The sequence below is a fragment of the Toxorhynchites rutilus genome, chromosome 2 (assembly GCF_029784135.1).
Source record: "Toxorhynchites rutilus septentrionalis strain SRP chromosome 2, ASM2978413v1, whole genome shotgun sequence".
Lineage (NCBI taxonomy): Eukaryota > Metazoa > Arthropoda > Insecta > Diptera > Culicidae > Toxorhynchites > Toxorhynchites rutilus.
The window spans coordinates 128025783-128052635 of record NC_073745.1 but is presented as its reverse complement, the minus strand read 5'-3'; the positions used below and the strand labels follow the sequence as shown (position 1 = coordinate 128052635).

Below are 26853 nucleotides of genomic sequence, written 5' to 3'. Positions count from 1 at the left end.
ATGAACCTCAAAATAAAACTTTTGTTTGTCAGACTGTTTAAGAGCGCTTCCAATGCATTCAACGATTAATACGTTGAGCTGGTTTCATCGCACCGACAGTGGACTTTTTGTTTAGAGAGTGTCAGGAAACGACAGCAACAAAATCGGAAAATTTATTTTTATAAAGATTTGATTTTTATAAAGATTTATTTTTAAGATTTTTATAAAGATTTACAATGATTTTTATAAAAGTCCCTTATTGATCCGCAGAGACTAACGTGAGTCAAACGAAAAGTTCATCTTTGGTCCTCTAGCTCGGTCAGGGCTTAACGTGTTAAATAAGCCGGAAGAACTAGTGTATGCTGGCCAGGAAGAGGCCGGGTTGTTTGATGAAGTATCGCAAATGAAGCAAATGTTGGCCGGAACCTCAATCATGGATGATGAAAAGATGTATGTCGACATGTTCTTTTACCATTCCGTGGCTTTGGTAGTCAGCTATCTCTCCATTTTGGCCATTCGCTTGAATGTTTACTATAGGCCGCAACTGGGGTATGTTGGGAAGGTTGGCGGTCTACGTGACAATGTTTAGCTCCAACCGATCCATTATCCATTCTCCAGTGATCTTTTGGCTTAATGGGCTGATCCCCGTTTCGGCATAAAGACCACATCACCTTCGCCAGTTTCGGCAAGCACTTCGTACTCGTTCCCCGTTCACCATATGACTCGAACGGCTCGGACATTCCCTTCTCGTCTGTCAGAGAAGGACCTTCTTCGAGAACTTGATGTGGATGATATATTCGGCGTCATCGCTTACCTGAGGAACGTAAAGTACCCGGTCCCCGGCCATTCGTTGAATTCTAGCATCAAGCACGTCTCGTCTTCCATTATGAGCACGAAAAAAAGTTTTTCACCAGCACCTGAAGCTACTTCTTCTGGGTGATTGCCTGCTGCTCAGATACTGCTGGTCTCGTCTGACGCTTCCGCTTAAAAATGACCATGTTGGCCAGTTTCTCCTTCACCGTTTGGCCGGTTGTTTCGATCTCCCGGTTTAAGGAACGACAGGGCTGCCATACAAATGAAACACAAATTTCTGTATTACTCGAGAATTATTCAAGCAAATGAAACCAAATTAGGCATAAAATAAATGGATGCAATAAATGTTTCTATGGTGGTTAGACTCTCCATCCCTTTCTCTAAGGGGGGCTGCCATAAAAATGAAACACAAATTTCTGCATTATTCTAGAAATAATCAAGCAAACGAAACCAAATTTTGCATAAAAATATTACACATATTTCAACCAAACATAACAAAAAAACTTTGGAAAACTCTGAAGGAAAAAGGGAAAATTCGGAAAATAAATTCCCATATGTTCTATAATTACATAGTGACAAGGGCTGTTAGGGGCTGTCCACATACCACGTGGACAACTTTAGGGGGGGTAGGGGTTATGAAAATGTCCACGCTTGTCCACGGTAAGGGAGGAGGGGGTTTTGATATTGTCCACGTGGAAACGTTAAGTATTTTTTAAAGTAGAACATTCAAGTTAGAAGTCAAAATTGAATGAGATCTGTTTTGTATTTACACGATTTTTTGAACTTCACGCCCGCCCTGAGTGCTCAGTATTCATCAATAAAAAAAAGACGGGTGGGTAATGTCGGGGACATAACCGGAGTGACGTAGGACTATACAATGGGGACAGCTTTTGTTAAATATATTTTAAATATATTGTTTTATTTTCTTCTCCTACGTGAATACCTACCTATCTACCTGAAAAATGGATTAGTTTACTGTTTACTCTTTATGAATATGTTGATGGTTCTGAAAAGAGCCTTTGGTGTTGTGTTTTTGTTATCACTCGATATTCCCATCTTGTTCGGTTAAACCTTCCTGTTTAGATATTGCGTTTGCCACTCGCCACAGCTTTCACAGTTGGAAAATTTCTTCCCATCCAGCTTGTGACATGTTGTTCAGTAAATTACATTTAATGCGACGTGCCGGAGAAACACTTTGCCACTCACTGAAACTAATTGTTGCCTTGATGAGCGCCGTACCGAAGCTGCTCTGTTCTTGATGTGGGTTTTCTAATTGTCGTGAGCAGCTTTGCAAGCCAACTCGAGCACTCCGATGGCCGAAACTCTATAATCGCTGTTAGGTATACTGGTGCTCCGGCACCAATCCGTTCGGCCTAGTTACCCTTGCGGAGCAATCAGTGAATGCGACCAACAGGGAACTGGAGACCTGCACGGTTCGAGTGAGACTTTGCCTTTCCCTTAACTTGTCCTCCTTTGTTACGTCCACGATGCCGATGCCGTACAACCACACGGGTTTACGGTTTGAAAGAAAATAAGATATTTTTTTGGGGTCCGCGTGTTTTGACGTAGGACTACGTCTAACCGGAAGATATAGGGGGTGAAATGGAAATCTAGGCACTGAACAAGTAGGAAAAAATGCAAGATTTGGAACGCTTATAACTCGAGCATTTCTCAATAGATCGCAAAGGTTTTTGCATCAATTGATAGGAAATATATCTACGCATCTATCATAACGAATAACATTTCATTTTTCTTGAGATAAATAATTGAATAATTGTGAAATATCAAGCATTGTCCAAATACACTATGTGCCTATTTTTGATTGGTCCATTTTGTGCTCCTCAAATCGTACCGACCAAAACGGGCAACCAGAGCAGCAGCGAAATAGAATGAAGCACGATTGGAAAGGAAAAAGAAAAAAATGAGGGAAACATTGGTCGCAGTCTCACACATGCGTAATTCTCGAGCCAGCCAGTCAGCTTAAAATCCCCTCTCCGCTGCCGTAACGATCATTCTCATCCGAACCGTACACCACATCGTTTCGCATCACCTCACATCAACAAACCAACACAAGCAGCCATGGTTGGATATGGCAAAGGAGGAAAAGTGAAGGGAAAGGCAAAATCCCGCTCGAACCTTGATCTGGAGTTCCCACTCGTGTTGATCTGGAGTTCCCCGCAAGGGTAGCTAGGTAGCTAGGTGCACCAGTCCACCTAGCCGGCGTTATATAGCTTCGGCCGCCGAAGTGATCGAGTTAGCTGGCAAAGCTGCTCGCGACGATAAGAAAACCTGCATTCGGAACAGAATACATTCGGTTCGGCGGACATCAAGACAACAGGCAGTTGCAGCGAATGGCGAGTGGCAAACGCAATCGCAAAACGGCATCAGGTAGCAGAAGAAAAAAGTTTGTTCTTTATACAAACTGCTTTGGCGGCAAATCCAGCACAAGGCGGCATCGAGGGCGTTCGAAATGGTTTTTTTCAAAACCACGAGTACTAAGTTTTCTACATTGGAACCATTCCATAAAACAAGGCGCTTTTCAGGGCCATTAAACCTTCCAAAAAAGAGTTTAGGAAATAAAGTTCAATGCTTTCTAAAACATTATCCAAAATAATAATAAAACACAAATTGATGTTTTCATAATTTGTTTGCCAGGATTTGATGAGTATGTGAATTTGGCAGTTGTTCTGAGCTTATTGATAGTTAGGGACTTTCCTGATTATTCAATTTTCACCAATTCTTAAATTGTTTCCAGATTTAAAGTACAGTAATCTATAATTAGTTCGACATTTAGCTAATTGGACGGACATGTAATGCGACTTATTTAGTTGGACATTTTTGTAAACATAGAGATCCAAATTATGACCCCACATTGAAAGTCGACACTGTACCACTGTCATCGCAAATGTTCAATTACAGGTTAAAATTACCTCCAATCCGGCACTGAGTGGTGGTAATGCGACGTGCCATTGAATGTAATTTACTGTAAAATATGTCACAAGCTGGATGGGAAGAAATTTTCCAACTGTGAAAGCTGTGGCGAGTGACAACAAATCGCTAAACAGGAAGGTTTAGCCGAACAAGATGGGGATATCGAGTGATAACAAAACAATAAACTCTTTAGACTTTTTGTGATCCTGAAAAGGACCCTTTTTAGTCTGTATGTGAATCCAACGAGCGAACAAATCGTAATGAATGTATTTTTTTGCCATCGCTCCCTTTTAACGCTCATTCGTTCGTCTCGTTGGACCCGCCCCTTTGGCTGAGTCTGCCGATTTGTCTCTATCCTGTGAGTGTGTACCGCTAGAGTATAAAACACGCGGACCCCAAAAAAATATCTTATTTTCTTTCAAACCGTAAACCCGTGTGGTTGTACGGCATCGGCATCGTGTACTCATCAAAGGAGGAAAAGAGAAGGGAAAGGCAAAATCCCGCTCGAACCGTGGTGGTCTGCAATTTCCCGTAGGTGTATCCGCCAATTGCACCGGAAAAGGTTGCTAGGTCGAGCGCGTTAGTACCTGTGTACCAGTCCACCTAGCCGGCGTTATATAGATTCGGCCGCCGGAGTAATCGAGTTAGCTGGCTTAGGTGCTCGCGACGATAAGAAAACCTGCATTCGGAACAGAACACATTCGGTTCGGCGGACATCAAGACAACAGGCAGTTGCAGCGAATGGCGAGTGGCAAACGCAATCGCAAAACGGCATCAGGTAGCAGAAGAAAAAAGTTTGTTCTTTATACAAACTGCTTTGGCGGCAAATCCAGAACAAGGCGGCATCGAGGGCGTTCGAAATGGTTTTTTTCAAAACCACGAGTACTAAGTTTTCTAAATTGGAACCATTCCATAAAACAAGGCGCTTTTCAGGGCCATTAAACCTTCCAAAAAAGAGTTTAGGAAATAAAGTTCAATGCTTTCTAAAACATTATCCAAAATAATAATAAAACACAAATTGATGTTTTCATAATTTGTTTGCCAGGATTTGATGAGTATGTGAATTTGGCAGTTGTTCTGAGCTTATTGATAGTTAGGGACTTTCCTGATTATTCAATTTTCACCAATTCCTAAATTGTTTCCAGATTTAAAGTACAGTAATCTATAATTAGTTCGACATTTAGCTAATTGGACGGACATGTAATGCGACTTATTTAGTTGGACATTTTTGTAAACATAGAGATCCAAATTATGACCCCACATTGAAAGTCGACACTGTACCACTGTCATCGCAAATGTTCAATTACAGGTTAAAATTACCTCCAATCCGGCACTGAGTGGTGGTAATGCGACGTGCCATTGAATGTAATTTACTGTAAAATATGTCACAAGCTGGATGGGAAGAAATTTTCCAACTGTGAAAGCTGTGGCGAGTGACAACAAATCGCTAAGCAGGAAGTTTTAGCCGAACAAGATGGGGATATCGAGTGATAACAAAACAATAAACTCTTTAGACTTTTTGTGATCCTGAAAAGGACCCTTTTTAGTCTGTATGTGAATCCAACGAGCGAACAAATCGTAATGAATGTATTTTTTTGCCATCGCTCCCTTTTAACGCTCATTCGTTCGTCTCGTTGGACCCGCCCCTTTGGCTGAATCTGCCGATTTGTCTCTATCCTGTGAGTGTGTACCGCTAGAGTATGAAAGCTGTCCCCTTTGTATAGTCCTACGTCACTCCGGTTATGTCCCCGACATTACCCACCCGTCTTTTATACTCTAGCGGTACTCACATGATGGAGACAAATCGGCAGACTCAGCCAGAGGGGCGAGTCCAACGAGACGAACGAATGAGCGTTAAAAGGGAGCGATGGCAAAAAAATACATTCATTACGATTTGTTCGCTCGTTGGATTCACATGCAGGCTAAAAAAGGTCCTTTTCAGGATCACAAAATTATCTTCAATCTAAAGAGTTTATTGTTTTGTTATCACTCGATATCCCCATCTTGTTCGGCTAAAACTTTCTGTTTATCGATTGCATTTGCCATTTGCTTTCACAGTTGGAAAATTTCTTCCCATCCAGCTTGTGACATATTTTACAGTAAATTACATTCAATGGCACGTCGCATTACCACCACTCAGTATCGGATTGGAGGTAATTTTAACCTGTAATTGAACATTTGCGATGACAGTGGTACAGTGTCGACTTTCAATGTGGGGTCATAATTTGGACCCCGAACTCTATGTTTACAAAAATGTTCAACTAAATATGTCGCATTACAGGTCCGTCCAATTAGCTAAATGTCGAGATAAGTGTAAATTACTGTACTTTCAATCTAGAAGCAATTTAAGAATTGGTGAAAATCATAAGCTCAGAACAACTGCCAAATTCACATACTCATCAGATCCTGGCAAACAAATTATGAAAAAATCAATTTGTGTTTTATTATTATTTTGGATAATGTTTTAGAAAGCATTGAACAGTATTTCCTAAACTCTTTTTTGGAAGGTTTAATGGCCCTGAAAAGCGCCTTGTTATGGTTCCAATTTAGAAAACTTAGCACTCGTAGTTTTGAAAAAAACCATTTCGAACGCCCTCGATGCCGCATTGTTCTGGATTTGCCACCAAAGCAGTTTGTATAAAGAACAAACTTTTTTCTTCTGCTACCTGATGCCGTTTTGCGATTGCGTTTTTGCCACTCGCCACTCGCTGCAACTGCCTGTTGTCTTGATTGTCCACCGAACCGAATGTGTTCTGTTCCGAATGCGGGTTTTCTTATCGTCGCGAGCAGCTTTGCCAGCTAACTCGATCACTTCGGCGGCCGAAACTATATAACGCCGGCTAGGTGGACTGGTACTAACGTGCTCGGCCTAGCTACCCTTGCGGGGAACTCCAGATCAACACGGTTCGAGCGGGATTTTGCCTTTCCCTTCATTTTCCTCCTTTACCATGGCCAGACATGGCTGCTTGGGTTGGTTTGTTGATGTGTTCTGATGCGAAACGATGTGGTGTACGGCTTGAATGAGAATGATCGTTACGGCAGCGGAGCGGGGATTTTTAAGCTGACTGGCTGGCTCGAGAATTACGCATGTGTGAGACTGCGACCAATGTTTCGTTCATTGTTTTCTTTTTCCTTTCCAATCGTGCTTCATTCTATTTCGCTGCTGCTCTGGTTGCCCGTTTTGGTCGGTACGATTTGAGGAGCACAAAATGGACCAATAAAAAATGGGCACATAGTGCATTTTGACAATGCTTGATATTTCACAATTATTCAATTATTTATCTCAAGTAAAATGAAATGTTATTCGTTATGATAGATGCGTAGATATATTTCCTATCAATTGATGCAAAAACCTTTGCGATCTATTGAGAAATGCTCGAGTTATAAGCGTTCCAAATCTTGCATTTTTCCTACTTGTTCAGTGCCTAGATTTCCATTTCACCCCCTATATCTTCCGGTTAGACGTAGTCCTACGTCAAAAAATACTGAACTGCCTGAGAGTGCTGCTCGGTCAAACATCCATATTTTTTCATATGACTGAACCTCTTTCCTGAAATGAATATTCTGAAGGTAACGCACATGAACTAGGATCCAATTTATTCCAACCGGTAATAGAGGGCATGGGGCAATGCATGGACTACATATTAACCCATATTACGGAACCCGATCGGATTTGACAAATCGCAATCCGAACGAAATAAACTTTTGCATTCTGCATTTCAAGGTTACAATATTTGTACAATCCGATAGGATTTGATTCGATCAGATTAAGGGGGATAGAGACACGAATTTCGGACGTTTGTTCGAGGTCCGAAAAAGTAAAACAAAGAATATTTTTACCATCCATTATATCACTATTTGTTATATCAATAAAACAAAAATTGAACGGAAAAATATATATCCATAATTAGAAGCTGATCGAGTGAGGGGGTTCAAAAAAAAGGTGTGCCATGGCGTACAAGATTCCAGCACTTCTGGATCTCTGAAACAAACAAATCGAACAGATTCTGAATCAGTAAAGATGCCACTATCGTATGAACCTCGGACAAGTCAAAAACGTGGTTTTTGATAAAATGGCGGAAATTTGAACTGATTCTGAATCAGTAAAGATGCCACTATCGTATGAACCTCGGACAAGTCAAAAATGTGTTTTTTGATAAAATGGCGGAAATTTGAAGGAAAAATGCTGTTAAAAACTTTTTTTTTCAAGTTTCTTGTTTTTTTTAAATAGTAAAGTTACGAAATTATGATTTTTTATAGGTTCATGCGATAGAAAGATACATTCTTCTTCTTCTTCTACAATGGCACGAACTTCACCGTCTCAACGTAGTATTACTTGCGTCATTTTTATTAGTACTTAGTTGAGATTTCTATGCCAAATAACACACCTTGAATGCATTCTGAGTGGTAAGCTCTAGAATACGCGTGATCACAGTGCAAGTTGCAAGAAAGATACATACAGATTGTATTCATATAAACATAGATCGGATAAGTAGAACTTGAGATATCGTGTAAACCAGTTTGAAAAACATATTTCGAGAAAAACGCGTTTGTAGTTAATTGTTATGGCCGTACTAGATAAGATATCGCATCACTAAAATGGCTATAGCTTGGTAAATAATGAGATTTTCAAAAAGTCTCTTCTATGGTATATTCTTAAGGTGGCCGTACACTGTTTGCCCGGAGGTCAAATATTTGATATTTTTTGACAGATAAGGTTTGATTTGATATTTGTACAAACACTATTTTGTTTGCCACTCTTCAATTTTAAACAGTAGTAAACAATATCAAACACCGAACATGGAAAAAAATCAACTGAAATATCCAAGGTAACCTAACCATGTACCGACAGGTTCGAAGAACAGACTGAAAAAATATTCTAGGCATCCAATAATTGAATATTTGCTTGTCGTGTTTTGTGTAGAATATATTTGATCAGTACACGTTGACCAAGTTTTATCTGTCAAAAAGAGTCAAATATTTGGCTTCGGTCAAACAGTGTATGAGCACCCTTAAATGTCTGAATTAGAGAAATATGAAGAAAAAAAAAAGATTTTTTTTTTCAAATTTTTAGACTAGAATACCCTCTTAAAGAACGCAACATTGTGCTAATTTCAAATTCGACCGAATTCAGGAATAAGGGTTTATTTTACCGAAAAACACTTGAAGGGACTTATCTCAATCTGCGATTCGTTTCATAAACGCGACGAAAATACATATTTGTAGCGAATTGTAAAGGGCAAATCATTTACAAGGATGTTGAGTTAAAAAAAATCTTGGCAAGTGAATGGAACTCCGAAGCAGGTTTTCGCTTGAAGAAAGTTATGGCTGGGTCTGGTAGGACTGGAAGAAAATCTGTATCCTGAGCTTTTACCTACTGCTAGTTTCGATGAATTCCAACTCAACTACTTCAACTAGTTTCGATGAATTCCAACAAGTACTGCTAGCAGCTGAACGTATGAAAATCAACGATCCAGAACGCTTCTAGGGCACTTCTAAAACTCCACCCGCCTTACACACCAGACATTGCATCTTCATATTATTAACTGTTAAGATTCTTGTAAGAACTTCAACATACTGTATAGCATAAGTTCTGAGAGGATGGAATTCTCAAGTTGCATGAAGGATGCTGAAATATTCAGGAAAAAACAGTGCATCTATGATCGAAAAGATGTATGCCTACAAAAATATGCTTTGGGTTTTTTCCTTAGATTCGGCATGAATTTTTATGGACAATATTCAGCATGATTTAACAATTAAGGGTTGTAGGTCAACGGAATCATCGATCACGATGATATTGCAGATGTTTTGTTTTACTAGGTTCATTATAGCCATCAGGCACTACCGAACCTGTAAAAGCGAAAGTTATTGATGTTTAGACGAGAAAATTCTGTTTTCAAACAAAATGGTTGATTTCATTGTCTGATTTTTTGAAAACTCAAACAGCCAGCCAGCTTTAATTAAAATACTCGAGAATAAGCTCACAAAGGGTATTTTAAAATGGATATGAAGATAACGTGGATGGAATTCGGAAGAAAATAATGAGCTCCCGGACAATGTTGAAAAACATCGAAGATTTCAAGACAAATCGTTACCATTGGTAAGGCTATAATTTTTATCATTAAACATATGGAATAGAAAATAGAAACAAACTTGAAATGAAATTTAAGCGAAAAAATTGAATTTCTTGATTTTTTGCTCAAAACCGGAGGAATGTCCACGTGGACAACAGGGGGAGGGGTATAAGAAATGTCCACGCTTGTCCACGGAGGGGGAGGGGGGTGTCTAAAATCATGCTTTTTCTGTCCACGTGGTATGTGGACAACCCCTTAGTCCATTTGATGTTTGCGCTAGCGAAATTGATCTTTGTTCGAAACTGGAAATGGATTTTAATGTGATGAAATGCACGCCTATATCTTCTTCTATCTATACAAAAAATGGATCGGCGGATGTGTTGATAAGAGCAGAACTCGAGAAAGGAATTTATCGATTTAGGGATGTCTTTATTCTATCATAATTTCTGTATAAAACATTTATTCCATGTAACGCAGAAACATGTTATTTGCAAGTGGTTGAAACATCTTGAACGAGAATTGTGTCTGAAAATAATCTGATATTATAATGATGAGCTTTGTTAGAAATACTAGGAATTTTATAGTGAAAGGTAAATTCAACGGGGTCGATTAGAAGATCAATCAATGAACAGTTCTGCGATTGGAACCATGAATTTGCTCATAGTAAGAAAACGTGGATGTTTGAAGGTATTGATAACAAAACACAAATTTTGGGCGGGACAAAGTTTGCCGGGTCAACTAGTAACGTATAAACATAACGTTTTGTTTTTCGTGTCCCGCGTTAGACATTTGACCATCTGGTCACATTACCTTAGAATTTCTCACCAGTCTATAAAGCCAGCGCTAAACGATGCGGCGAACACCCTCGAATGTTGGACGCTCGATGATTCGACGCATCGTGTAGTCGACTGACGAGCTACGAACCTCCAATGTCGAGTGTCGAATATTCGCGTTGGAAGGTAATCCGTTCGTTGTGGATTACCTTCCAACGCGAGTGACACGAGTCAATAGATTTTTGGCATTCGTTGATTCGACACTCGATGACATTCGATACACCGCTACACGATTCGTCCGAATCTATCTTTGACAGATCGGTTTGTTTACAAGTTTTAGATGAAGGAACTATTAAATTGATTCATAAAATTCAAAATGTTCGGCAAAATATTGCAGTTTAATAATGTGGATTCAAGCATTTTTAATTTACAGCCCGATATCAGTACAATTGCTACGGCAGCAATTTAAATACTCGCATCGTCATCCAGCTTCCTAATGTTTTTGATGGTAAATAAAAACAATAAACATTCGATCCAAATACTCGCCGATTGTTTGGACCGATTGCATTGAATCGAACATTCACTTCACCGTGTAGCAGCACATTCGTCACAACATTTGTCGATTCATCGAGTCAAATGTTTGAGTCCAACATTCGAGAGAAACGTTGGACGAATCGTGTAGCGCCCGCATAAGCAACATTTTTCCCGAGGTTTGCCAGGCACTTACGGGAGCATTGAAAGATGATGTTCAGGCGAAGAAAATACAATTTATTCATATAAATATTTATTGTTACATTTATAAAACATTTAATAAATTAAAGAATATCGTCATCCTTCCCTACTAAAGGTGGCCGTACACTGTTTGCCCGGAGGTCAAATATTTGATATTTTTTGACAGATAAGGTTTGATTTGATATTTGTACAAACACTATTTTGTTTGCCACTCTTCAATTTTAAAAAGTAGTAAACAGTATCAAACACCGAACATGGAAAAAAATCAACTGAAATATCCAAGGTAACCTAACCATGTACCGACAGGTTTGAAGAACAGACTGAAAAAATATTTTAGGCATCCAATAATTGAATATTTGCTTGTCGTGTTTTGTGTAGAATATATTTGATCAGAACACGTTGACCAAATTTTATCTGTCAAAAAGAGTCAAATATTTGGCTTCGGTCAAACAGTGTATGAGCACCCTAAGAGTGCTCATACACTGTTTGACCGTAGTCAAATATTTGACTATTTTTGACAGATAAAATTTGATCTACGTGTACTGATCAAATATATTCGACACAAAACACAACGAGCAAATATTTAGTACTTGTTTGCTTAAACTTTTTTAGACCAATTTGTCAAACCATGTACTGACGTACGTTAAATATTTCAGTAAATTTTTTTGTATTTTTGATGTTTGGCATTATTTGCCACTGTTGATAATTGAAGAGTGGCAAACAAAGTGGTAAGTGACAAATAAAACTGCCAAGAGGGATGCCAGACCTTTTTATTGTAATTTTTATTAATTCATTTTCAAATCAGTGAAAATCTGTATAATATATATTTTCTATTTAAATTGTTCAGCCGAGTTTGTCATTCTTTTTATTTCATTAAACCCATAGATATAAATCAATGAATTTTAGGCCTGAGACCCTTTGAAAAAATTGAGCAACACGGATCAATCTCTGCGCCTGGCATTCATGCCCGAAAGTAAACATTGGTAAACATTTCGTAATATGGCCGAAAGGTAAGTTTATTATTTTCTATATGAGATTATTTTTTCTTATTTAATATTCATTTCTAGGTTTCATCGCGAATGCATCATAACGTAACGGATTGCCTTGGTCGTGTGGATTTTTTATGACCATTAAGTGGCGAGAAGGGAGGCGGCTTCGAGAAATACGAGGTGAAACTCCTCTAAACTATCGAGAATTCCTCGGACAAATCTCTACAGACCAGAAAAAAACGCATTCCAGGCAATCAACGATGTGCCGGTACATCACTACATCCCCTATACGATCGAAAGCCGTAAGATGACGTTCGTAGGGTGATCGAGAAGTCCATCAAGAAGCGCAAGGGAACCGAACAAGCGTGTGCTGCACGCATCATTCCACTCTTGGTGATTCAGCTCGAGGAAATCGACGAAGCCGTGCAGAAGCCGCTATCTCAAAGGAGACAACACACCGAGCAGTGCCAACGCCGATGCTGCTGCTCTTCACAGTTCCGCTTTTAGCGCATCGACCCTACAGTTCATGATAGTTCCCTCGGGGATTTGGTGTTCTTTGTCAACAGTAACAATGCTATGATCCCATCGATCCAAAAAATCGTCGGAATGCTTCAGAGTCCCCATCTTGACGTAAGAATGGCTGCCGGAAAAACCATCGCACTCATCCTGGAAAGTGGCCGCTCGCACGACGACGGCTTTCTTGACGAGGAACCTTCCGATTTGATCGAAGCCATCAAAAAGCTGTTCACCGATGCTCACAAGTATCGCAACAAACAAAACCGCAAGGTGCAGCGTGTGACCTTATGTGACGTCAGCCGCTATCTGGAGGAACACATCTCGCCGGAGATTTGCATCAAGTTCGGCAAAGGTGCTGATCTTTCCATCATCAGTTAATCTACCTCCGGAACGCGCTGGCTTGCGGAATGAACGTGCATCTGTCGAGGAAAACGGCTTTCTGCGGGATGGGCTGCAGCTGGGCGCCCGATTGGCCAAGGCAGAAAAGAACTTCATCAATGCGGCCGCCTTCAAAGTGCGCACAATAACCCGTGGAAAGAATCGTGACAAACGTTCGGCTGTCATCAATTAAACGTATGTGTACATAGGTGTGCGATAGTTTTTTTTTTTATAAGAATATATCATTTCTATGTAAAGAAAACATTTTTATAAATTTAAGTTGAATAAAACATTGGTACATCGAATAGATTTATTCGTAATTTTATTTATTCATATCACGTCTTCAATGGCAGTAACCTTTTTCATCAATAAATATTTTTTCTTTGAAAAATGACAGCAGAATAGTATCCGACTCGACACTCGACAAACAGTGTACTATGTGATAACCGTGTTTGGCATTCACTACAAACAACTGTATTTGGCCAAATAGTTTTATGTCAAATTTTTGATAAAAACAAATAGGTGTAATTATGGTTGTAAAATATTTTTGCCAAACATGAAATTTGTACTAAATTTTGAACAAATTTTTTCTGTCAAAAAGTGTCAAATATTTGACCTCCGGTCAAACAGTGTACGGCCACCTTAATACTTATGACAGACATACAGCTGTACTACCGTTGTACTTCGAAAATTGTATGTCTGTCACCATGTACAGCGCTAGAACCATGCAAGCAACTCGGTACAATCGCTATACCTGTACCGACCTATTTTACCGCTGTACATGGCTACAGTTGTACTGTGCGCAGCGCCATAGACGGTTAGTGGTGAGTAGAATAAACAAACCGAATCAAAACACTTGGTAAACATTCTTTTCATTGACTTTCTCTTGAATTAATAACTCAGATTGGAAATTTGTTTGTTGTGTTTGATAGTTTAGACACTAAATAAAAACCTTTTTCATTGAAATATGTGGTGAAAATTGGAAAATTTTGACGTAGGACTACGTCTTTCATTTCTATACCGGGGTGTAAAATCAAAGTTTCGAAAACGAAAGCGTTAAGGCCCATTTATACGTTGCTAGTAGCTGGCTTCACAATGAGCAGCTACTGACCCGGTGAACTCGCTTGACAAATGGTTGACTCGCCTTGTCCGTTCACACAATGTGAGCTGCTGGCAAGAAACTAGATACTACGGCACAGGTTTTCCAGAGATGCCAGGCGGTTTTTCAAATGTCCATCAAATCGTCAGAAACAGCAATCAGATCCGAATTTGTCAGATGATTGATCCGAAATCGACTTCTTTATTGGCAGTTTTCGTCTTAGATTTTCAGTTGAATTTATCATTACACAATTTTATCGCTAAACACACACTGGCCGTGTTTAAAAATACTTTGTGCTGAATTTCTTTGAACTGAAGGTACTATCCGGAAAAAGCAGAAAGAAAAAAGGATTCGGTCCAGGAATTGGATGCAAAAAAAAGGAGCAACAAATACAATATTGAAGTAACTCTACGATGATGATCCCCGAGAGTACAGAGCAGTGTTGAGAATAACACCTGAAAAAGTGAAAAAACTGTTGGATTTAATTGCTCCACAAATACAACGCAAGATACACTCATGAGGGATGCTATACCTACATAAGTGAAACTAGAAATGTTGTACCTTTCTTCTGGAATATCGTTCAGATTATTGTCGATATTTTTTTAGAATCTCGAAAGCATCCATAGCTAAAATAATTCCGAAAGTATGTAGTGCTACAAATGGCAGTCTAAAAGATTTTTCAAATTTTGAATTATTTCGCCTTGACAGCAGCTTCGTGTACCAATTTGTGAAATGAAAATGATAGTAGATTTGCAGGAGGAATAAATACGCCTCAAAAACTAAAATAATGAATAAAAATCTACTTTTTTAAATGGAATATGTATTCTGTTTTTTAGAACAATACTTTTTTTGGAAGTTGTGAGTGAATTTCGAATGAAAATTGTGCCCGATAATGATTTTATATTTAGAATCCCAAGAAAACTATCTCAAAAAGAAAACGTGCCCCACCAGCGTGCAAAACAAAATAAAATGAGTAAAAAAACTTTTTAAGTTAAACGGTTTATTTGTGATTAAACATAATAATGTACTAAAAGCTAGAGAAAATAATTAGGCAAGTTGCAGTTAGTAGTTATCACACCTCTCCTTCATTAGTCTAGGGCATTGATAAGACTAAAATAAAATAGTGGGACATATGATGAAATCACTAATTGTGGATAATGAAAATGAATGGATTTTATAATTTAAAAAGTTTTTGTTTACTCATTTTATTTTCTAGTTTTTAGTACATTATCTGTTTCATTAGAATATTTCTCTACAATAAAGGCATTGTACTGTATTCTATCAGTCAAAAAATTTCATTTGATACCGATATTGAGTAGATTGCAGAAAATACATAGTGTGTTCTCCAAGTCAAGTTCGTTGGTTTGATACACATATCTCAATCAACCTTTTTTTTGAGATGATATGGAATCAGCGATTTTGAGCGGAGGCCAAATTGGATTTTTCAAGATAAGCAGTTTTAAAATGACAGCAGTTCCTATCCGGTCAGTTCCTATTGGTCAAATTTCTATTACTGTGGGACAATCCTACAGACATACATACATACATACGAACAGTTCAAGCTAAATAAAACCGTTTAATAAAGTATATTGCTATTTTGTGATTGCGGCCATCTTGGATTTTAATTTTTCATGATCTACTGTGATCTACTATTCAAGCCCTTTCATTTGATACCCATATTAATGGTGTTTTGACATAATATGTAGTCCGCCATTTGGTAGAATTTTGATGGATTTGCATTTTTCACAAATAACCGTGTTCTGCTAGTCAATCCCTTTCATTTGATACCCATTGTTACGGGGGTTTCGGAGGTTCTATTCAGCACGCGTTTTTATCAATGTATAGCGAGCTCAAAGCTGTATTTATTAAGAGAAACAATAATTAAACAAGAACTTTACATTATTAGGTTTTACCTACATTTGATCTCCTCGTTTTAAATTCAAAGCACGACAGGATGATTCAATTATTTAACAATTTGGGAATTCAACTTTATTTTGGGTTCTATCTCTACTCCTTTTTTGTGATTAGCAAAGAATGTGTGGTACGAGAGAAGTTTTCAGAATGACAGTGATGACAGCTAGCTGTCAATGATTGTCTGGGTGCGTCATGGAGTGGCACCGTCCGGATGCGCAGGTTCAGATCAAGTCATCAGTGGCGTAGTTTGCTTCCCCCCAACACCCATATTAATGAAGTTTTGGGAAACTATGTAGTCCGCCATTTAGTAGTGGCAGCCATCTTGGATTTGCATTTTTCTTAAATAACTGTATTCTGCTAGTCAAGCCCTTTCATTTGATACCCATATTGATGGGGTTTTGGAAAACCCACATTGATGAGGTTTTGAGGAAGAAAGGGATCCGCCATTTTGTAGCGGCCTCTATCTTGGATTTACAAGATAATGAAATACGCAGTTTTGTAATGACTACAGAGATAAAGGTGTGTTCCAAATTTCAGATCAATCGGTCAACAAGAAGGGGGTCAAATTTCTACTAATGTGGGACATGTTACAAACATACAAACAGATTACAGGGCAAGCTAAATAAAACCGTTTAATAACAACGATTCCGCTTAGAAACTATGAGGGTTTTATTTGTTTTTTCAATAATTTTCAAGTCTATAATAATCTTCGCATATTTTCAAATATCTTAAAAATAGGGACATGTAAAGACAATGTAAAGATTTGGCCTCCCTGATTCGAGCGCTAAATTCTGTTTTTGACGTTTTGAGGGATGCGAGTGCGAGTAAATTCAAAAAAATTTGAAGTAGCTCGCACGCCGAATCACACATGACACTAACTGGCATGATGTGTTCACACGGTGTGAGTAGCTGTACTGCAGTAACTGACTAGACCGACTCGTATGCTTACTCGCACCGTCTGAACCCGGCTTTACGCCGGAGACCGAGATTTTGAGTGTTAATAGCTCCTAAACAACTGAACGAAATGGTATGATAAACACTTCATTCGAAAGATAAAATGTCTACGCGTTCTATACTTGTTACTTTCTGATCCAAAAACTTGTTTCAATAGTCTTAAATTTGCTTTCAAAATAGGCTATTGAAATCACCAATCGGTATATAAGCGAGCGCCGCTCGGAAATCCACTCAGTTCTAATTGAACAGCGATTGGATCATGTTGTCGCTGTTGTGGTGAAGCTCTTCATTTATCATGAAAGCGCGGATGAACGGTGTCCCCAAGAGCCTGTTTGTGCACCTTAGGCCAGAAGGGAATCCATCAGGAGGAGAGTGATGCTACAAACGGTTCCCCGGGAAGATCTCGAAGCAGCCGCTACACACACACACACATACACGCACGGAATTCTTTCCGTTTGGATCGAGAAAGATCCGGAAAATAATCTGCCAGTTCCTCTAGGAATTTAAAAATACATTCATGTGAAAGAGTTTATTTGAATGTTTTCTATCCATGTAACACTGTGACCAAATATGTTTCAATCAAGTGCTATTAACAGATGGTTATCGAGTTGGCATTAACCACTGGTGGGCTTGCAGTATCGAGAAAAGTGTGGAAATATCTAATCGTTACTGAAAATAATCTGCCAGTTCCTCTGGGAATTTAAAATTACATTTATATGAAAGAGTTTATTTTAATGTTTTCTATCCATGTAACACTGTGACCAAATACATTAGGTTTTGTGATTTTTCAATCAATCGCAATCAACAGGATAGCTTCTGAAGATTATTCTTCCCCACCAGTAGGATATTTCCGTATCCAATATTGGATGCATAAAACCTTGTGCCTCCAACGTAACGCTCTCGTTTTCGAAGTTCTCCAAATATTCATTCATTCAGAATGAATTCAGATTCAACTTCATACAAATGATCTCTAAATCAACGATAGTCCTACGTCACCCTTGCGGTTGTACCATAGATATAACCCACTTCCTGTTTTTTGATTGTCAGTTTTACATACGGTACAATGTACAACCAAAGTATGTCTGTCATGGTACGATAGTACCTGTACAACGCTGTACTCTTACAACGCAAGTACAGCTGTATGTCTGTCCCTGCCCACAATCCAATCGACGAAAAAATCATCGACCTAACACTGACCGTAACGCTGGTGCCTATTCGGTACGATGTTGACATCTGGATACGCCATTAGTTTGTATGAGGGAACCTTTTCTCTATCAGATTAGTCGGCCCGAAGGCAGTTTTAAATTGGTAGAATTTGTATGAAAATTGTTTCTTGGCTTTATTTATCTACTTGAAGTACGTTTTCCTGACCTTAGTTTAAATTATTTTCTATAAATTTTCAGATATTCTCACAAAAACTTACCTTTATAATATAAAATTATCTTTAGGCATAATTTTTGTATGACGTTTTTTCATCACTTGCATGCAATAGTGATTTTCATTTACATTGAGTACTAATTTCATTTGAGAAAAATAATGTTCATTCATAATTTTTATTTTAAAAGTGTGTTTATTCCTTTTGAAAATCCATACTGTCATGCCTATTCCCCAAATACGTAACATCGAAAATTCGTTGGTCGAAAATACAGAATGATTAACAAAACGAATCGGCATCACTTTTTATTCAACGATGAACTGTCATCTCACACCAAAACAACCGGATCATATAACTGGTGAGTATGGAATCTTTTTCTGTTTTTCATTTTATTTTATTTTTCAGTTTGGAGTTTGTGGAATAGATAGGTTTTTACTTTATGAATCTGGAACGAACGGATTGCTACCGGCGGCATTCCTGAACGCAATTAGGTCCAACACGGAAGCTAAACTAGTTCATATGCATACGGACTACGTTGCCCAGAAGCAGGCACAACAAGCAATGAATTTCGATACGGAACAACTGAGCAGATGCATATCAGTGAAAGTTTATTCCGTTCTGAGACATTTCTACCAACGAAGTAAGGACACGAACGGTATTGAATTGAATGATGCTAAGCCAGATCAACAGTGTGGGGAGACTGACGGTGTAGATTCGCCACAGGTGGAAATTAATCACAAACGCAAGATGTGACATTATCAGATTCTCCCAAAGTGGTTTCTTACCAGGTATACTATTAGATAGCAGACATTTTAAAATACTAATTATTTTATTTTATTTCAGCTATGAATACACCCGTTCGGATGATGTGGCTTTTTTGCTTCCATCAACTGGTGAATGAGAAAAATGACTTCCCCCATCACCACAGTGCTTATTTCCACTTCTATTACAGCAGTCAACAGCATCGGCTTTCCCGTAGCAGTATCCTCCAAGCCATGGTGGCTGTTCCAGGGGACAACATCAACAGCAGCAGCATCTGGACCTGACCATCGATAGTGTTTCGAGCAACTTTCCATATCGGAGATCTCGTGCTTCGCGCACATTGAAGAAACCTCCTCAGCCACATATGTGTGTCAAGGAGAAAAAGGAGCTGGATTCGAATCGTCAATCCAGACAACCCGAATGCACCGATTGCATTATATATCTTGTTTATATTTTATATGCATTTTGTGTTTTTTTGAATAAAATGATTAAAATCGATCAATGTTTTTCCTTTTCATGTTTCATAACAAACCAATACAAACAAGAGACAATCAGTGTTGGAAGCAGCGTTACATGCAGGTCGACGCCTTGCACATGTTGGCAAAAAAGTGGCGTCAAGTTGTTCGATGAATGCATATGAAAGGTCGATAAATCGATTGCAAGGTGGCAGCATTTGAGGTCGATTGTTGACATTTCATCGACCCGATCTTGGCAGGCAAAACGGATTGTGGGTGGTATAACTCTGAAATATTAAAGCCCATTTATACGTTGCTAGTAGCTGACTTCACAATGAGCAGCTACTGACCCGGTGAACTCGCTTGACAAATGGTTGACTCGCCTTGTCCGTTCACACAATGTGAGCTGCTGACAAGAAACTAGATACTACGACACGGGTTTACCAGAGATGCCAGGCGATTTTTCAAATGTCCATCAAATAGTCAGAAACAGCAATCAGGTCCGAATTTGTCAGATGATTGATCCGAAATCGGCTTCTTTATTGGCAGTTTTCATCTTAGGTTTTCAGTTGAATTTATCATTACACAATTTTATAGCGAAACACACAAAATACTTTGTGCTGAATTTATTTTATACTGAAGGTACTATCCGAAAAAAGCAGAAAGAAAAAAAGGATTCGGGCCAGGAATTGGATGCAAAGAAAAGAAGCAACAAATACAATATTGAAGTAACTCTACAATGATGATCTCCGAGAGTACAGAGCAGTGTTGAGAATAACACCTGAAAAAGTGAAAAAAACTGTTGGATTTAATTGCTCCACAAATATAACGCCAAGATACACTCATGAAGGATGCTAAACCTACAAGAGTGAAACTAGAAATGATGTGCCTTTCTTCTGGAATATCGTTCAGATTATTGTCGATATTTTTTAGAATCTCGAAAGCATCCATAGCTAAAATAATTCCGAAAGTATGTGGTGCTCCAAATGGCAGTCTAAAAGATTTTTCAAAATTTGATTTATTTCGCCTTGACAGCAGCTTCGTGTACCAATTTGTGAAATAAAAATGTTAGTAGATTTGCAGGAGCAATTAATACGCCTCAAAAACTAAAATAATCGAATATGTATTCTGTTTCTTAGAACAATACTTTTTTGCAAGTTGTGAGTGAATTTTGAATTAAAATTGTGCCCGATAATGATTTTATATTTAGATCCCCAAGAAAACTATTTTTAAAAAACGTGCCCCGTCAGCGTGCAAAACTAAATAATAACGATTCCGTTTAGAAACTATGAGGGTTTAATTTGTTCTTCCAATAATTTTCAAGTCTATAAATATCTTCGCATATTTTCAAATATCTTAAAAATAGAGAAATGTAAAGACAATGTCAAGATTTGGCATCCCTGATTCGAGCGCTAAAATCTGTTTTTGACGTTTTGAGGGATGCGAGTGCGAGTAAATTCAAAAAACTTTGAAGTAGCTCGCACACCGAATCACACATGACACTAGCTGGCATGATGTGTTCACACGGTGTGAGTAGCTGCACTGCAGTAACTGACTAGACCGACTCGTATGTTTACTCGCACCGTCTGAACCCGGCTTTAAGTTTTTTGAATTTACTCGCACTCGCATCCCTTAAAACGTCAAAAACAGATTTTAGCGCTCGAATCAGGGATGCCAAATCTTGACATTGTCTTTACATTTCTCTATTTTTAAGATATTTGAAAATATGCGAAGATATTTATAGACTTGAAAATTATTGGAAGAACAAATTAAACCCTCATAGTTTCTAAACGGAATCGTTATTATTTAGTTTTGCACGCTGACGGGGCACGTTTTTTAAAAATAGTTTTCTTGGGGATCTAAATATAAAATCATTATCGGGCACAATTTTAATTCAAAATTCACTCACAACTTGCAAAAAAGTATTGTTCTAAGAAACAGAATACATATTCGATTATTTTAGTTTTTGAGGCGTATTAATTGCTCCTGCAAATCTACTAACATTTTTATTTCACAAATTGGTACACGAAGCTGCTGTCAAGGCGAAATAAATCAAATTTTGAAAAATCTTTTAGACTGCCATTTGGAGCACCACATACTTTCGGAATTATTTTAGCTATGGATGCTTTCGAGATTCTAAAAAATATCGACAATAATCTGAACGATATTCCAGAAGAAAGGCACATCATTTCTAGTTTCACTCTTGTAGGTTTAGCATCCTTCATGAGTGTATCTTGGCGTTATATTTGTGGAGCAATTAAATCCAACAGTTTTTTTCACTTTTTCAGGTGTTATTCTCAACACTGCTCTGTACTCTCGGAGATCATCATTGTAGAGTTACTTCAATATTGTATTTGTTGCTTCTTTTCTTTGCATCCAATTCCTGGCCCGAATCCTTTTTTTCTTTCTGCTTTTTTCGGATAGTACCTTCAGTATAAAATAAATTCAGCACAAAGTATTTTGTGTGTTTCGCTATAAAATTGTGTAATGATAAATTCAACTGAAAACCTAAGATGAAAACTGCCAATAAAGAAGCCGATTTCGGATCAATCATCTGACAAATTCGGACCTGATTGCTGTTTCTGACTATTTGATGGACATTTGAAAAATCGCCTGGCATCTCTGGTAAACCCGTGTCGTAGTATCTAGTTTCTTGTCAGCAGCTCACATTGTGTGAACGGACAAGGCGAGTCAACCATTTGTCAAGCGAGTTCACCGGGTCAGTAGCTGCTCATTGTGAAGTCAGCTACTAGCAACGTATAAATGGGCTTTAATATTTCAGAGTTATACCACCCACAATCCGTTTTGCCTGCCAAGATCGGGTCGATGAAATGTCAACAATCGACCTCAAATGCTGCCACCTTGCAATCGATTTATCGACCTTTCATATGCATTCATCGAACAACTTGACGCCACTTTTTTGCCAACATGTGCAAGGCGTCGACCTGCATGTAACGCTGCTTCCAACACTGATTGTCTCTTGTTTGTATTGGTTTGTTATGAAACATGAAAAGGAAAAACATTGATCGATTTTAATCATTTTATTCAAAAAAACACAAAATGCATATAAAATATAAACAAGATATATAATGCAATCGGTGCATTCGGGTTGTCTGGATTGACGATTCGAATCCAGCTCCTTTTTCTCCTTGACACACATATGTGGCTGAGGAGGTTTCTTCAATGTGCGCGAAGCACGAGATCTCCGATATGGAAAGTTGCTCGAAACACTATCGATGGTCAGGTCCAGATGCTGCTGCTGTTGATGTTGTCCCCTGGAACAGCCACCATGGCTTGGAGGATACTGCTACGGGAAAGCCGATGCTGTTGACTGCTGTAATAGAAGTGGAAATAAGCACTGTGGTGATGGGGGAAGTCATTTTTCTCATTCACCAGTTGATGGAAGCAAAAAAGCCACATCATCCGAACGGGTGTATTCATAGCTGAAATAAAATAAAATAATTAGTATTTTAAAATGTCTGCTATCTAATAGTATACCTGGTAAGAAACCACTTTGGGAGAATCTGATAATGTCACATCTTGCGTTTGTGATTAATTTCCACCTGTGGCGAATCTACACCGTCAGTCTCCCCACACTGTTGATCTGGCTTAGCATCATTCAATTCAATACCGTTCGTGTCCTTACTTCGTTGGTAGAAATGTCTCAGAACGGAATAAACTTTCACTGATATGCATCTGCTCAGTTGTTCCGTATCGAAATTCATTGCTTGTTGTGCCTGCTTCTGGGCAACGTAGTCCGTATGCATATGAACTAGTTTAGCTTCCGTGTTGGACCTAATTGCGTTCAGGAATGCCGCCGGTAGCAATCCGTTCGTTCCAGATTCATAAAGTAAAAACCTATCTATTCCACAAACTCCAAACTGAAAAATAAAATAAAATGAAAAACAGAAAAAGATTCCATACTCACCAGTTATATGATCCGGTTGTTTTGGTGTGAGATGACAGTTCATCGTTGAATAAAAAGTGATGCCGATTCGTTTTGTTAATCATTCTGTATTTTCGACCAACGAATTTTCGATGTTACGTATTTGGGGAATAGGCATGACAGTATGGATTTTCAAAAGGAATAAACACACTTTTAAAATAAAAATTATGAATGAACATTATTTTTCTCAAATGAAATTAGTACTCAATGTAAATGAAAATCACTATTGCATGCAAGTGATGAAAAAACGTCATACAAAAATTATGCCTAAAGATAATTTTATATTATAAAGGTAAGTTTTTGTGAGAATATCTGAAAATTTATAGAAAATAATTTAAACTAAGGTCAGGAAAACGTACTTCAAGTAGATAAATAAAGCCAAGAAACAATTTTCATACAAATTCTACCAATTTAAAACTGCCTTCGGGCCGACTAATCTGATAGAGAAAAGGTTCCCTCATACAAACTAATGGCGTATCCAGATGTCAACATCGTACCGAATAGGCACCAGCGTTACGGTCAGTGTTAGGTCGATGATTTTTTCGTCGATTGGATTGTGGGCAGGGACAGACATACAGCTGTACTTGCGTTGTAAGAGTACAGCGTTGTACAGGTACTATCGTACCATGACAGACATACTTTGGTTGTACATTGTACCGTATGTAAAACTGACAATCAAAAAACAGGAAGTGGGTTATATCTATGGTACAACCGCAAGGGTGACGTAGGACTATCGTTGATTTAGAGATCATTTGTATGAAGTTGAATCTGAATTCATTCTGAATGAATGAATATTTGGAGAACTTCGAAAACGAGAGCGTTACGTTGGAGGCACAAGGTTTTATGCATCCAATATTGGATACGGAAATATCCTACTGGTGGGGAAGAATAATCTTCAGAAGCTATCCTGTTGATTGCGATTGATTGAAAAATCACAAAACCTAATGTATTTGGTCACAGTGTTACATGGATAGAAAACATTAAAATAAACTCTTTCATATAAATGTAATTTTAAATTCCCAGAGGAACTGGCAGATTATTTTCAGTAACGATTAGATATTTCCACACTTTTCTCGATACTGCAAGCCCACCAGTGGTTAATGCCAACTCGATAACCATCTGTTAATAGCACTTGATTGAAACATATTTGGTCACAGTGTTACATGGATAGAAAACATTCAAATAAACTCTTTCACATGAATGTATTTTTAAATTCCTAGAGGAACTGGCAGATTATTTTCCGGATCTTTCTCGATCCAAACGGAAAGAATTCCGTGCGTGTATGTGTGTGTGTGTGTAGCGGCTGCTTCGAGATCTTCCCGGGGAACCGTTTGTAGCATCACTCTCCTCCTGATGGATTCCCTTCTGGCCTAAGGTGCACAAACAGGCTCTTGGGGACACCGTTCATCCGCGCTTTCATGATAAATGAAGAGCTTCACCACAACAGCGACAACATGATCCAATCGCTGTTCAATTAGAACTGAGTGGATTTCCGAGCGGCGCTCGCTTATATACCGATTGGTGATTTCAATAGCCTATTTTGAAAGCAAATTTAAGACTATTGAAACAAGTTTTTGGATCAGAAAGTAACAAGTATAGAACGCGTAGACATTTTATCTTTCGAATGAAGTGTTTATCATACCATTTCGTTCAGTTGTTTAGGAGCTATTAACACTCAAAATCTCGGTCTCCGGCGTAAAGCCGGGTTCAGACGGTGCGAGTAAGCATACGAGTCGGTCTAGTCAGTTACTGCAGTACAGCTACTCACACCGTGTGAACACATCATGCCAGTTAGTGTCATGTGTGATTCGGCGTGCGAGCTACTTCAAATTTTTTTGAATTTACTCGCACTCGCATCCCTCAAAACGTCAAAAACAGAATTTAGCGCTCGAATCAGGGAGGCCAAATCTTTACATTGTCTTTACATGTCCCTATTTTTAAGATATTTGAAAATATGCGAAGATTATTATAGACTTGAAAATTATTGAAAAAACAAATAAAACCCTCATAGTTTCTAAGCGGAATCGTTGTTATTAAACGGTTTTATTTAGCTTGCCCTGTAATCTGTTTGTATGTTTGTAACATGTCCCACATTAGTAGAAATTTGACCCCCTTCTTGTTGACCGATTGATCTGAAATTTGGAACACACCTTTATCTCTGTAGTCATTACAAAACTGCGTATTTCATTATCTTGTAAATCCAAGATAGAGGCCGCTACAAAATGGCGGATCCCTTTCTTCCTCAAAACCTCATCAATGTGGGTTTTCCAAAACCCCATCAATATGGGTATCAAATGAAAGGGCTTGACTAGCAGAATACAGTTATTTAAGAAAAATGCAAATCCAAGATGGCTGCCACTACTAAATGGCGGACTACATAGTTTCCCAAAACTTCATTAATATGGGTGTTGGGGGGAAGCAAACTACGCCACTGATGACTTGATCTGAACCTGCGCATCCGGACGGTGCCACTCCATGACGCACCCAGACAATCATTGACAGCTAGCTGTCATCACTGTCATTCTGAAAACTTCTCTCGTACCACACATTCTTTGCTAATCACAAAAAAGGAGTAGAGATAGAACCCAAAATAAAGTTGAATTCCCAAATTGTTAAATAATTGAATCATCCTGTCGTGCTTTGAATTTAAAACGAGGAGATCAAATGTAGGTAAAACCTAATAATGTAAAGTTCTTGTTTAATTATTGTTTCTCTTAATAAATACAGCTTTGAGCTCGCTATACATTGATAAAAACGCGTGCTGAATAGAACCTCCGAAACCCCCGTAACAATGGGTATCAAATGAAAGGGATTGACTAGCAGAACACGGTTATTTGTGAAAAATGCAAATCCATCAAAATTCTACCAAATGGCGGACTACATATTATGTCAAAACACCATTAATATGGGTATCAAATGAAAGGGCTTGAATAGTAGATCACAGTAGATCATGAAAAATTAAAATCCAAGATGGCCGCAATCACAAAATAGCAATATACTTTATTAAACGGTTTTATTTAGCTTGAACTGTTCGTATGTATGTATGTATGTCTGTAGGATTGTCCCACAGTAATAGAAATTTGACCAATAGGAACTGACCGGATAGGAACTGCTGTCATTTTAAAACTGCTTATCTTGAAAAATCCAATTTGGCCTCCGCTCA

At 38.4% G+C, this 26853-nt stretch overlaps 2 long non-coding RNA genes and 1 pseudogene across 2 annotated transcripts; 2 read left to right on the top strand and 1 right to left on the bottom strand.

Annotated features, from left to right (window-relative positions):
- The first annotated feature begins 12301 nt into the window (after positions 1-12301).
- On the top strand, positions 12302-13398 carry LOC129766110 (interferon-related developmental regulator 2-like; annotated as a pseudogene).
- Positions 13399-18853: 5455 nt separating this feature from the next.
- LOC129769859 (uncharacterized) lies at positions 18854-19787 on the top strand. The gene is made up of 3 exons (XR_008741986.1): positions 18854-19315; positions 19371-19420; positions 19480-19787. It is a non-coding gene; the product is annotated as an uncharacterized LOC129769859 (long non-coding RNA).
- Positions 19788-22770: 2983 nt separating this feature from the next.
- LOC129769879 (uncharacterized) lies at positions 22771-23704 on the bottom strand. The gene is made up of 3 exons (XR_008741991.1): positions 23243-23704; positions 23138-23187; positions 22771-23078 (listed from the first exon to the last, which is right to left on the bottom strand). It is a non-coding gene; the product is annotated as an uncharacterized LOC129769879 (long non-coding RNA).
- Between the last annotated feature and the right edge of the window lie 3149 nt (positions 23705-26853).